Here is a 13,479-nt window from a genome sequence, read left to right on the forward strand (position 1 = left end):
ATCTTAGTTAACTAAGTTGTAGCTACATCGTCGCATTTATAGGGCTTTTGTTTCTTTTGGTGTAATTAAGGAAACAGGTCAAATATGCAAGATAATATTTGTCACGAAAGGTCTAATATGCACGGAGAGACACTTTCGCACAAAAGTCGTTTTTGCACTAGAGTAAAAAATGAAAAAAAAAACAAGTTACTGACCGAGGGTAAGCGTTAGGGGAAACAGTGGTAGTTAATTTATAGACAAAAACTTAATAAAAATGACAGAATCAAAACATTAAAAAAAATATTAATATTTAACAATTATATTAATTTATTAAAATAATAATGTTAAACTTTTAAAAAAAATAGAAGATATGTTACTGTCCGAGGGTATGGGTAGCAGTAATTAAAAAATCTTACGAAAAAGATTGATTAAGTAAGGTAAATAAAAATAAAATTATTAAAACGAAAAAAGAATAAGAAAAAATTTCCGACCGATGGTAAGGGTTAAAGAGTTATACTGAAAATTAAAAAATAATAATCTATCAAAGTTATTTAAAATGATATATATTAACATTTTTAAACCGTGTAAAAGTTTCTTTTTGTTAAGGTGAACCTTCGTGCAAACGTGTCTTTGTGCTAAAATGACCCCTCCTGCAAAATTGACGCTGTGCAAAAGTGTCTTGGTGTAAAAACATCCTTTGTGCAAAAGTGATCCTTTGTGCAAATGTGTTTTCGTGCATAAGCTTCTTTGTGCATATTTGACCTTTCGTGCAAAAAAAGTCTCTTTTTGCATATTAAACTCCTATCCTGTTTTTAGATGAATAAGAAATAAGTTATAAAAAGTTTATAGACAAAATTTTATAGTTTTAGTAGAGTATATTTACTTAACGTAGTAAGAAGTATAAATCATAATAAGATTTTTATTGAAACTCAAACTTATAAAAAGACATACTACTGAACAAAACGTTTAGTAATGTTATTTTAATAATAATTAAGGCAATTGATATTTTTTAAACTTTTAGGCTATGTTTAAAAATACCTGAACAAATGCTTAAATAAAACTATAAGCAGCTACTTTAATTATTTAAACAGTTTAGGGAGAGTTTTGAAACTATTGAGCTGCTTTATTAAAAGCTTGATTTTATTAGTTTAATTTAATTTGTATTTATATATTTGTTTATACTTGATAATTCATCAAAAAACTATTAATACTTTACTTGCGTAGCATATACTATTTTAAGGTTTATAATATCTACAGTAAAGACATTATATTTATGAAGTACAGAAATAATACACTAAATGTTTACCTCAACTCTTTTCTAAAAACGTCAGCAACAAATTTCCTTGGATAACCATTTTTTATGAACTTTTCTTTTAAGATTTGTGATTTCTTGTTTGTAAATTGTATCAGTAGAACCTATTACTTATGCTACATTCAAAATCTATAGTATTAAAGCCCTTTTCAATTTAATTGCACTAAAATTTAAGATTTACTGTACCAACTTCTTTTTTGTGTACCTTCGTTATTAATTTTTCTGTCGTTAGTTTGATTTGAATTTCCAAAAATGGTAGTTCGTTTCCACTCAATACAAAAGTGAGCTTTATTTTTTTATGTAGTTTGTTTAATTCATTTGTAAAAATTTTCAAATGAAGCATCTTTTCGGGATATACAAAATATTTTATCCACATATTAGAGATATAGCACTAGATTTTTTTATCTTCGGTGTTAAGCAGATTTTTCCCAATGTTCCCATAATGTAATTCGCTATAGTAGGAGCTAACGGGTTTCCGATTTTTACACCGTCTATTTGTGTCATTAATTTCTTGATATACTAAAACAAGCCTCCATTAACAGGTTTTAAAAATTGATCATGTTTGATTTTGGTATGGTATTATCAGGTACTCCATTTGTAATCAGCTTTAATGCTTTTTAATAGTAAACTAGTGAACAATGTCACGACATCAAAGCTAATACAGTAGTCACCATCTTTACGTCTGTATTTGGAGAGTTTTTTTAAAACTGCTTAAGTGTTTTCCATACAATATTGGTTTAGAATATGTGACTTGATAATTATATCCAGATATCTTGCTAACTTGTTTAACGTTGTATTTAACATTGATACAATAGGTTTCAATGGGTAGTGTTTTTATGAAATTTATACATGCCATACCATTCACCAGTCGAGTTATCACCTGAAATTAGACTGTTATATGTCTTTTTGTCTATACGGGGCTTAAAATTTTCTTTCATCATTTCTCTTATGTGATCAATTCTTTTTATCAGGGAATATCTGGAGTATTTTATTTTGTCTTTTTCTACTTATTTAAACTTATTCTTATTCTCAACAATGGTATTAAGTTTATTTATATAATCATCGTTTGACATCAAGCAAACACCATTTCCTTTGTCATATATAATAATTTTAATATTCGTCCTATTCTTTAGATTGAAAATTATTTTGTAGAACTCTTTATTTTTGACATATTTGCTTGCTTTTATTGAGAAACATTCATGTTAGTCCATTAATTTCATATTTTAGATTATGTGGTAGGTTATCTTTTCCATTTAAGCATATTTTACTAACTGTTCAATTTCTATATTAGTTTTATCAGCATCGATTTTTTTTGGTAGAATATTATACTTTAATCCTCTGTAAGGACAAATTTTATCCTCAATCGCTTAATTATACCCAGTTAAGTCCAGTAAAAAACTTGGGCTTCTTAGTCATTGTCTAAACCAGGGGTCGGCAAACTGCGGCCGGCGGGTCATTTGCGGCCCGCGAAGGGTAAATCTGCGGCTCGCGAGCACGTAATTTTTTTGAATAGAATGCGGCCCGCGAAGGAAAATTTTGTGGCCCGCGAGTATGTAAATGTGGCCCGCTGAGCAAAAACATTTTTCAAATTATTTTTTTTCGGTAATTCGATTTAACTTGATTATTTTAGTTTTAAGTCTCTGTATAATATTTAAAAATAATTAGCAGAATTTACTGCTATTGTTTAAAGATGTGAAAAAGACAGATTAGCATTCTAACAGGATGTTTTTCTTAGTTTCATAATAACTTCTATTTTACAACAGCAAGTAATTATCTGAAATAAAAGTGTAAAAAGTGATTGGATTTGATAAGTTAGATATATAATACCTATTTATTAAAAAAACTAAATGCAAATGTTTTCCATTTTGTACAAGAGTAATGCACAGTAATTAACTAAAGTGTGATTTCTTCATAGCTTAGATATTCTTTTTCAATATTTTTTATACCTTAGTTTCCTTTATAGATTTTTTATTTGTAAATGTTACATTTTAGTGTAAAAACATTTAACATAACATAGTGATAAGAAATAAGGTTTATTTGATTTTTGTTTCAATACATTTATTTTTTAAAAGTTTTCTTTACACTTTAAATTAATTTCTATGCACAGCAACTTAAAAAGATGCTCATATTTTAAACCACTTTTTATTTAATACTTTAGTTAGTTAAAGTTTAGTTTATGCGTAATTTTCTAACAATGTCGTTTCTACATGTAATATCTAAATTGTACACACACAATTAAAACAATATATATGACATAATTTAATATAATTTTTGTTAGGTGTACATTTACATTTTACAAACATTTTTTTTGTCAAACTTAGTTAATTTTTATGCTTTGCATATCAACACACACAATTGCTGTTTTTTGGAGCTACCTATTTAATATAAACTAGATTTAGAGATGGTAAGTTTATTAAGTTTGTACATTGTTAATCAAAATAGTTCAAGCAAATAAACAACTAAACATTGCCAACGAGCGTGAACTTGGCTTGAATGTCTTATTTTGTAATTTAATTTTTTAACCAAACTTTAAAACCAATTATAACTTTAAATATAATATATAATATATAATAAATTAAGTTAAGTATAAATAAATAAAATAGTATATAATAAATAATAAATTTATAATAAATATATAAATAAATATAAATAAAATAAATCAAAAAAAAATAAATTATATATATTATAATAATATAATATATATAATTATAAATTTAAATAGAAAAATTTGAAAAAAAAATTTTGGAGAAAAACAAGTAAAGTAAAAAATGCTAAAAAACATTAAATTTTTAAAGGGCCCCACTACAAAGCTAAAACCCCAATTCGATAAAAGTTATTGTGAAAATCTAAACAAAAGGACGTTCTTTAGAACTAAAAAAATTTCCAAGTTAGCATTAAATAAATTAAAAATAATTGGTTTTAAAGTTTGGTTAAAAAACCAAATAACAAAAAAAAATCATTCAAGCCAAGTTCACGCTCGTACATTGCCACACACTCTGACTATCACTATTTGAAGACTTTAAATCTCAGGCCAAATAATTTATCTAAGTTTTTGGCTAGAATTTCTTTTTGTATACAAAAATATCAGGAATGTTTTTGATGACTCAGGCTGACTTTTTTGCTTGAAAGATTAGCAAATTAAACTTATGATGTGTGTTTTGCTAAATCAACAGTGTTAGTTTAAGCTATGATATATGTTAAATTTTAAGTCTTGCAGCTAATATAATTAAAAATGTTATTAATATTATTGTGTACATTTAAGTGTGAACAATCACTGTTGCCAAAAAACTTGAATCCAGGAAAAGCTTTGAATTAGAAAGTTTATGCTTAAAAATTCTGGAAAAAAACTTGAATTTGAGAATTTTTGAAAAAACCTGAAATTTGAAAAATTTTTACATGTAAAGTAATTGAATTTCGATTTTACACAAAAAACTTACCAAATAAATATTTTTCAATTAGAAAATATATTAAAGTAGCTTAACAGTATTTTTTAACATTGATATATTTGTTAAGACATTTTTTCAACTTTAATTAAACTTTATACTAAAAATAAAAGAAGGAATTGTACTTCCAAAAACTTTGTTTTGGCGTGTTGCATATTTACTTGTAAAATTTCACCGATTGTTGTGCTTCGCTTTGAAACTAAACCAAGAAATTCTACTAAAATGTCAAAGTTAGTAAAAACATTTTAATAAAAATTCTCAGATGAGAAATATTTTTTTTTATCAGTGCTCTCATGTTAACAGACTGATTAAAGTCCTAACTTGATTCATACGACTATAACCTTTATGCATTTTCTAAACACGACTTCTAGTTGTCAATGAAGAAATAAACAAAAGCTTTTCATTAACGCCAACATAAATTATTTAGAAAAGTTTTCAATTATAAACGGTACCTCATTTTAAGTAATAAATTTTGCTACTTTATAACTTGCCTTAACAATTTTTTCTGGTCATTCTGTAGTTACTGAAGATTATTATGTGCTTTGTTGGAGAACTGACTTAGGTGATTTATTTTTTTATCGTTTCTCGCAATAACTCCTAACTAACGTTTTTTTTTATTCTTGTAGCCCGTCTTATATTTGACAATTACTACTTTTAAATGCAATATTCTTATTTCAGATAAAGAATTGCTAAAATGCTTAATATAAAATAAGTCTTTCTACTTCGTTAATGACTCAATAGAGTTTTATACTTTTGTTAAATTCGTTTAAGAATTTTAATTGTCCATTCCAGCTGACTTTATTTTTTCGGCATGTAATTTATTTACTGTTAATAACCTTCGTTATTTCTTTATGTTTTGAACTTTATTTTAGCTGGGTTGCTACACAAACACGCTATTTTAAAAGCTTAAAAACTCAGGTGTGTGTAAAACTTTTATTTCAAACACTTTAAAGAAATCTTTCAATTTTCAGAATAGTTTATATGACTGTAGTGTAGTTTGGTAATTGTAATTTTTTCTTGTTTTCTTACATTTTGTGTACTTTTTGATAATGATGATATTTTAACTAGGTATTTAAGCTTGATTAACAACTATTTATTAGCTTTTTAAACTTTTAATAAACTTAGGCTACTTTTTTTAATTAATACTTCAAAAACTATTAAAAATTAATTAAACAAGTGCTAAATTATGCTTAAAGATTTCTTACTTACTAGCCTACTAAAATGCGAGCAAATATTATGCGACCACTTAAAACACTTCGCAATAATTTTGTGAGCCGATCATGCTTGTGAAGCATCATTGCATAACTATTAAAATATGTAAAGCAATTTTGCATAACAAGCAGCTTATTTGTTATTTAGGTGTGTTGCAACACCTTTGAAATATTTCACTCACATTGTTCACAGTAGTGATATTTACCAACGTAAACATTTCTGTCTTGTTTATAAATAAAAAAATGTTAATATAGTTTAGAGGTAAGCTTGTTACGTAGAGAAATGAGAGAAATTAAAAAAATAGAGATTTTCTGCAGACAATATAAATTCACCATAATAATCTTATAGATAATATCTACATGAGCACTTTTTATTATCTTACAACTTATAAAATGTTTTGAGATGTGTTAAAAAAAAATTTAAACTTACTAAAATATAGGAATTTAAATAATTAATAATCTCTGTTTTAATAAACATACTTTTAGATTTATTTTAAATTATAATTTTATTAATTAACCTGCATGAGTCATATCTTGCTTTTAAATGATTTAAAGTAACTTTTTAAACAATGAAGTATACTTTTTAGTTATTGTTTCATTACTTGAATTATAATTTTAAATACTACTGTTATGAAAAATATTAAAACAATGAAATAGGTTTTAAGTTTAAGTAAAAAACACAAAAAAAATAAATCTTAATAGTACTACTATTTACAAAGACATAAGAAAAAAAACTACGAAGTTTTTTAAAGTAAGACTGAGATGAAAAGTTAAAAAAAAACTGCCTAAAAAATAATTCTAAAAATACAAAACATAAAATTAAAATAAAACCTTCCGATGCAGTCATGAAAAATAAAGATTATATTTTACTTATATACACTTTTTTTACTCAAATAAAAAAACTGCAAGTACAGCAAATTTAGTTAAATATAATAAATGTTTTTTTCATGATAAATTTAATTTAGTATACGTACCACACAACTAAAGTTAGCAACTCGTACGTCGCAACTACAATGGCTTAAATAAACAAAAGTACAGTATATATTGGGCTGTATATGTTGCCCCGACATTGGAAGTTCGCCTAGTTTATTTTTTGTATGTGGGAAATTCGCAAAGCTCGTGTTGACTTTCGTGCATTTCGGGTGTTCGACTTATTTCTATAGTTTTTAACGCATGTGCGTAACAGAAGAAGGTTTACTATTTCAAAGAGTTCTACTTTGTTTCATTTTTAACAGTCGAAAATAAATTATTTACCGTCGACAGATGTAGAAAAAGTAAAACTATGGCAAATGTTCTTAACAGGTATAAAAAGAAAATCAATAGTTTATGTATTTCCTTGTTTTTAGTTTTTTTGACTTAAGTAATTTATTAAAGTTTATTGATTGTCTTTAAGAGTATGCAGAACCTGATCAAGTTATGCTATTTTATTTGATACCATTATGTTATACAAACCAACCATAAATTAGTTTTATCTAGTGTATCTCTGTTGTTGAAACAAATCCGAAATGACTTTTTTTTACTTTTAGTCAACTGCTAGTTTATGAACAAAAACAATCTTAAAAGTAAAACTGACTGCCTTTAGTAAACTAAATTGTTTAAGCTACTAAAGTTAAGTGAAAAAAGTGTATGTTAGATAATCTGTAAACATTTTATTATTTTTCTGTATCGTCTTCTTTTGATCAAAACTTTTCAAAACTTTTTTTTTACTATTTTATTTTCTATATTATATAATTATTAACTAGTATAAGTGCTAAAATCTTTAGAAAAACTATCGTAAAAAGGTTTATTTACTACATTGTACTTATTTTAATAAAAACACATAAATACTTTGTTTTCTGTTTTTCACTTTCAGAACAAAATTTTAACAAAATTTAGTTTTAATTAAGTAGTTTGTTTTACCGGTAGTTTTAGTGAATAGTGATATTAAACTTGTACAAGGATACTTATTAAAGTGAACTTTATAACGGTTTATAATTTGACTGTGAGCTATGTAAAACAAAACACTATTTTAAGATAAGATCTTGTAATATGAGTCAATTTAAATAAATTCAATATTTAAAAAAGAGATTATTAACTAAAGTGTACATTAAAACATAACCAATCTAGTTGTATTATTAATTAAACTAAAAAGTAAATATTTTTTTAATAAACTCAAATCATTTCAACATTTGGTTTTGAAGAAAATTGTAGTTTGTTTTAATTAGAAAACAGATTGAAAATCTATAAAAAAAACTTTATTTAAATTTTATGTAAAATACTTCAGAGAGAGTTGTATTGCTTTTGAAAACGTAAGGGTTAGAACGTCGAGGGAATAAAAATGCTTACTATTATGTCACTAATTTGATTATCTCAATTGCCGACGTAACAATGATTTCATCACAAGTTTTTAAATGTGTGTGTTTAGTATATACGAAAGTGTTTGAATTTGTTGTTAACTCTCATTTTCCATCCTGGGTGATTCCATATTTTTAAAGGTGATTTAACATCGCCTAAATTTTTAATGCCGCTGTAATAGACTTGCACATTCAGCATGCTGAACAAGTCTGTTACAGCATGATGCTACACAAAAATTGTACAAGCATCTTACAACTTCTTGAGGCCGACTTCAAATCTACTACAGCATAAAAAGTTGTATGACATATTCTTCAAAAGGCTTTGAAGCAGTTTAGTGTTTTTTTGCAGCTAAAAAAAAGGAAGGCTGCTTCTTAGAAAGCTTGTACGTTTGTTTAAATATTTGTATTTTAACTAACTCGATAGTTTAAATTTGCTTTCAACGCTGTTGTTTTAAAATAAATAGTACTTAACTTAAAAATAACAATTTTCCTTCACACATGTAGCAAAATTTATTATTTTAAACATTAAACTGATCTAACAAAAAAACTTCTACTGAAGTTAATTTAATGTGTTAACATTGTAGGAAAATATGAAAAACACTGAGTCGTTCTCAAAGTATTATTGTTCTCAAAATTAAACTGTTGGTTTCAAGTTCAAATAAGTAAAATTAAATTAGATTAAAAATTAAAATAAGATTAAATAGCTAAATACTTTATACTAAGTACACTTTTTATGATAGTTATAATTTGACATTAACTATTTTGTAAAACATACGTTTTACCTGCTTATCAAAAAAAAAAACAAAAAAAATACTTATTAAAATTTTCTATATACTTTAACTAGCCTAACAATAAATTAGTTAAAATTTTGTAAAATTAACTAACTTATTTAAGAAAAGTTTAGTACTTTGGATTTAATCTAAAGAATTTTGACTTAAAATTTTCTCAAATTAATCTTGAATTGGTTTAATTCAGTTATGTATGCCAATGACCATTTAAAAGTACGATGTTGAGTACAATGAAAACTACCACAACTGCTCAGAAAACTGGGAAAAACTTGGAAAGTGGGAAAACTGCTCAGATTCTACGAGGTATCTACTGGGTGGATAGTGTGCAATAAAAACTATGTAATAAAAAGTGTTCGTTTTTTTTTTAAAGTTTGTTTAAAACTAATGCATAAAAGGGGTGGGTGTCACTTTTGAACGAGCGTCACTTTTGAACGAGGGGACACTTTTGCACAGTTGTAGCAGTCTAACAGACATGCTCTGTTATAAATTGAGAGAATTGGGAAGAAGGGGTTGCTTATAGGGTTGCTATATCTACTACGCATGAGCGATTACGTGGCTTTTTCATCGCCTAGTCGATTGAGAATAAAAAGTCTTTTGTTTACTTTTGCTTAGTTTTTAAGTCTTTTTATAATACTTGTGTTGTTTTACTTACGATTTTAAGTCTTAATTGTGTTTTATATTTTATATTGTAAGTTCAATTAATAAATAATTTTGTGTTTTGTATATTTTGTTATTTTAGTTTTATACTTACTTGACCATTCATTCGCAATATTATAATATATAAGTAGCGCGTAATGAGTACTAAAAAAATCATAAAGCAGATGGTCAAAATGACTACCCGCTCTTGGTCAGGCAACGGGCCTGAACCCGTTATTAAGGTAGAAGATAAGTCTTGACCGCCGGCTCCGTCTAAGAATAGTACAGCAGAGCCGAGCGTTCGTCACACAGCGGCACTTGTGCACGAAGAGTCACTTTTGCACGATGGGACACTTTTGCACGGCGACTCTTTTGCACCGAGGGTCACTTTTGCACGAGGGGTCACTTTTGCACGGCGTCATTTTTGCACGAGGAGACACTTTTGCACGGTCGTCACTTTTGCACTCAGGGTAATTTTTTGCACGGCGTCGTTTTTTTACAATGACAATTTTTTAAATGACGGCAGCATTTCTGCACAACGTCACATTTATAAGATGAAGTTTTGCACAGCGACATTTTTGCAGGATGACTTTTTCGCACGGAATATCAGTTTTGCACTTAGGTAAAAAGTTTTTTAGCTAGTACCAAATCTTTACCATAAAAAAAACTGAAAACTATAATTTTATAACATATTTATATTGAATGCAAAAAAAGAAAGATTTAAAATCTTAAACAGTATAAGTTAAGGTTAGAAACAAACTAACGAAAGGATAAAATACAATTATTTATAAAAGACTCATATCAGGGAAAAAAGTTAATTTTTTAGAAACTAGGATAAAAAAAAATACTTTAAGTGTAAGTAAATTGTTTTATTTTATTCTGAACTTTAAATTATTGATCAACAACTATGCCTATTTATATATTTTACTGTACGGTTAAAAGCTTTTTTTCCATATGATGGACCTAGGCTTCAAAACCTAGACCACTTAATCTGAAAGACATATAAAGAATAAAATAAAATTTACACAAATAGTTTATTTATCAAATCAACGGTTAATAAATCACTTATTAATTTTACTAACAAAATATAATTCACATAAAAATTTTTAACTTTAATATAATTCTTTAATTTTTTTGCAAGAAACTAGTTCGTTTGGTAGTCTTTTCCATTTTTCAACTGACTGATAATTAAAAGAATTCTGCAAAGCTTCATTATTGAAATATAGCAGCGGTTAAAGACTAATATGGTGTATTTTCTTCAAACATAAGTTCATACTTCCAAGTGTTACTCTCTGATAAGCTTATTATGATCATGCAACATTATAGTTATGAAATAACCCAAGTTTAAATCATGAAAAATGTGCTATATTTTTGCTTTTTTTATTCTAATGCTAAATTTAAGAAAAAAAATAAAAATAAACGTCAAGCAAGATCTGAAAAACTTTTACACTTCAAAAATTAACAAAATCTTGTTTTTTTTTAATTTATTTATTGTTTAAAATTAAAAAAAATATAAAATATTTGTTTAAGAACTATATAATATTAATTCTAACATCAAGAGAGTATTAGTAAAAAACACTACTCACAATTCGTGTTTTAAAGCCTTACTAAGTCAAGTTTATTTTTTTGTTAAAAAATCAACAAGATTCAAATAATTTTTATTTAAAGTTTTCAAAATTGTTTTTATTTAAAAGTAGAAATGTGTTTTTATCTAGTTTATCTAAATTAAATTTATAATATAAATTAATGAATTGTGTAACGTTAAAACATTGTTCTATGTAAAACTTGAAATAAACTCAGTTTGTTTAATAACTTAGTTGGTAAAATAACTTCTTGAAAGAATAAAGTTATAAAAACGTTATACTAAAATTTCGTTTAAAAACTACCACACTTTATTCATTCAAAATAGTTTGCGTTTAAAAGCGAATATTATTAAAGTTGACAAAAAAAAATTCATTTAAATTTTTATTTAAAAAAATAAAAATTATGAGGGTGCAAAAGTGAAGTACGTCTGCATTTCTCTACGTCTATAAGTATATCTGTGAAAATATAACGTCGTGCGAAAGTAACGCTTTGCAAAAATGTCGCCATGCAAATGTAACGTCTTGCCAAAGTTTTAACTTATAAAAATGTCGCCGTGTAAAAATTACCCTGAGTGCCAAAGATACGACCGTGCAAAAGTGTCTCGTCGTGCAAAAATGACGCCGTGCAAAAGAGTCGCCGTGCAAAAGTATCCCTTCGTGCAAAAGTGACTCTCCGTGCAAAAGTGACCCTGTGCAAAAGTGACCCTGCGTGAAAAAATGTCCCCTTCGTAGTAAAGTGACGCTCGTGCAAAAGTGACCCGTTTCCATATACTGGTTGGATAGTGTGCAATAAAAACTATGAATTAAAAAGTGTTCGTTGTTTTTTTAAACTTTCTTTAAAACTAATACATAAAAGTGAGTTGTGAGCCGCAAATATTGTGCGAGGTGTATACTAGGTTAGCTTCAGTGCACAGAATCCAAGTTTCGGAAATGATTTTTTTTTTGTTTTTACCATAACAGTTGAGTTTGTTTTCTTTTTGTTCTTTCTAAAAGCTTAGTGGATTTTTTTCCAAAGTACGTAGCAGGTTCGAATTTCGCAAGTTGTAGATTATATAATAAAAGAAGATGTAAGAGGTACGGACAGGGTGAATGAGTAAAAAAATACTTTGAAAAATATCAGTTTCTGCTTTTTTTGCCTTAATTTCAAAATTTTTCATTAGATGTTTTTTAGTTTCTTTTAAAATCTGTTTATTTTATAAGAACAATCGAAAAATTGCAGAAACTTCGTGAAGCGTACACTGGGTGAACTTTATTAAGTGCAATTTATTGAAGATATTATATGTTTTTGCTTTTATTGTCTTAATATTCCATTTTAATTGGTTTGTATAAGTAGTTTAATTAAATTTTTATGATGTTGAAGGGCTTCTATGCGGACTTTTACGAAATGAACGTTTAGACATGGGCAGCTGTGGTACACGTGTTTTTAGAAATATTAGCTTTTATCTTTTTACATAAGCTCCCCAACTGTTTGCGTTTTAAAAAAGATTTTCTAAATACTTTAAAGAAAAAAGTTTACGGCAAGTATGATTTTACATAGTAAAAGTTTAATCACAAGCGAAAAGAAGAACTTAAAACTTTGAAGCATTTAATTCGTATTCGCCAAGTGTTCGAAGTTTTTTTTTATGATTTTTCCTATCAAAAGCCAAAAATTATGTTTTAAAATGGTAAAGCGTTTTTCTTAAGTTCTGTAGATTTGCAATTTAGGTTTTATAAGGTTTCTTTTTCGTTTTAAAATAACGTAAGAAAGTTTTTTTTTTTTGTTTTTAAAACTAGTGTTGCAAATTCCTTACAAGGAGCAACAAGTGATTGTAAATCTGAAAATTTTTACTTAAATTTGTAACTTTGCAAATAAATTTCTGTATATTTTATAATATCATTTCGAAAAAAGTTTATATTTATTTAAAAAATTATTTTTAGCTTCTGTTTTGACACTTTTGTTAAAGTTTAATTGCTAATTTTTTTATTGTAGGATAAACTATTTTTAAGATGTAGAACAGTTTTAAAGAACCTTAAAAAGTCGAATTTAGCTATTCACTGTTTTTTTTATAAAACAGAGTAAAATTTAAAATTATTTGGGTGTACTTTTGAAAGAAAAGTTGTGTTTTAAAGTAAATTAAAAGTTTTAGTTTAATATATAACTAGATCAAAAATTAATTTTAATATTTCAAACAATTGCAACTAGCATATAATGTAG

Source organism: Thalia democratica, chromosome 1 (assembly GCF_965202585.1).
Source record: "Thalia democratica chromosome 1, ktThaDemo2.hap1.1, whole genome shotgun sequence".
NCBI classification, from domain to species: Eukaryota; Metazoa; Chordata; class Thaliacea; order Salpida; family Salpidae; genus Thalia; species Thalia democratica.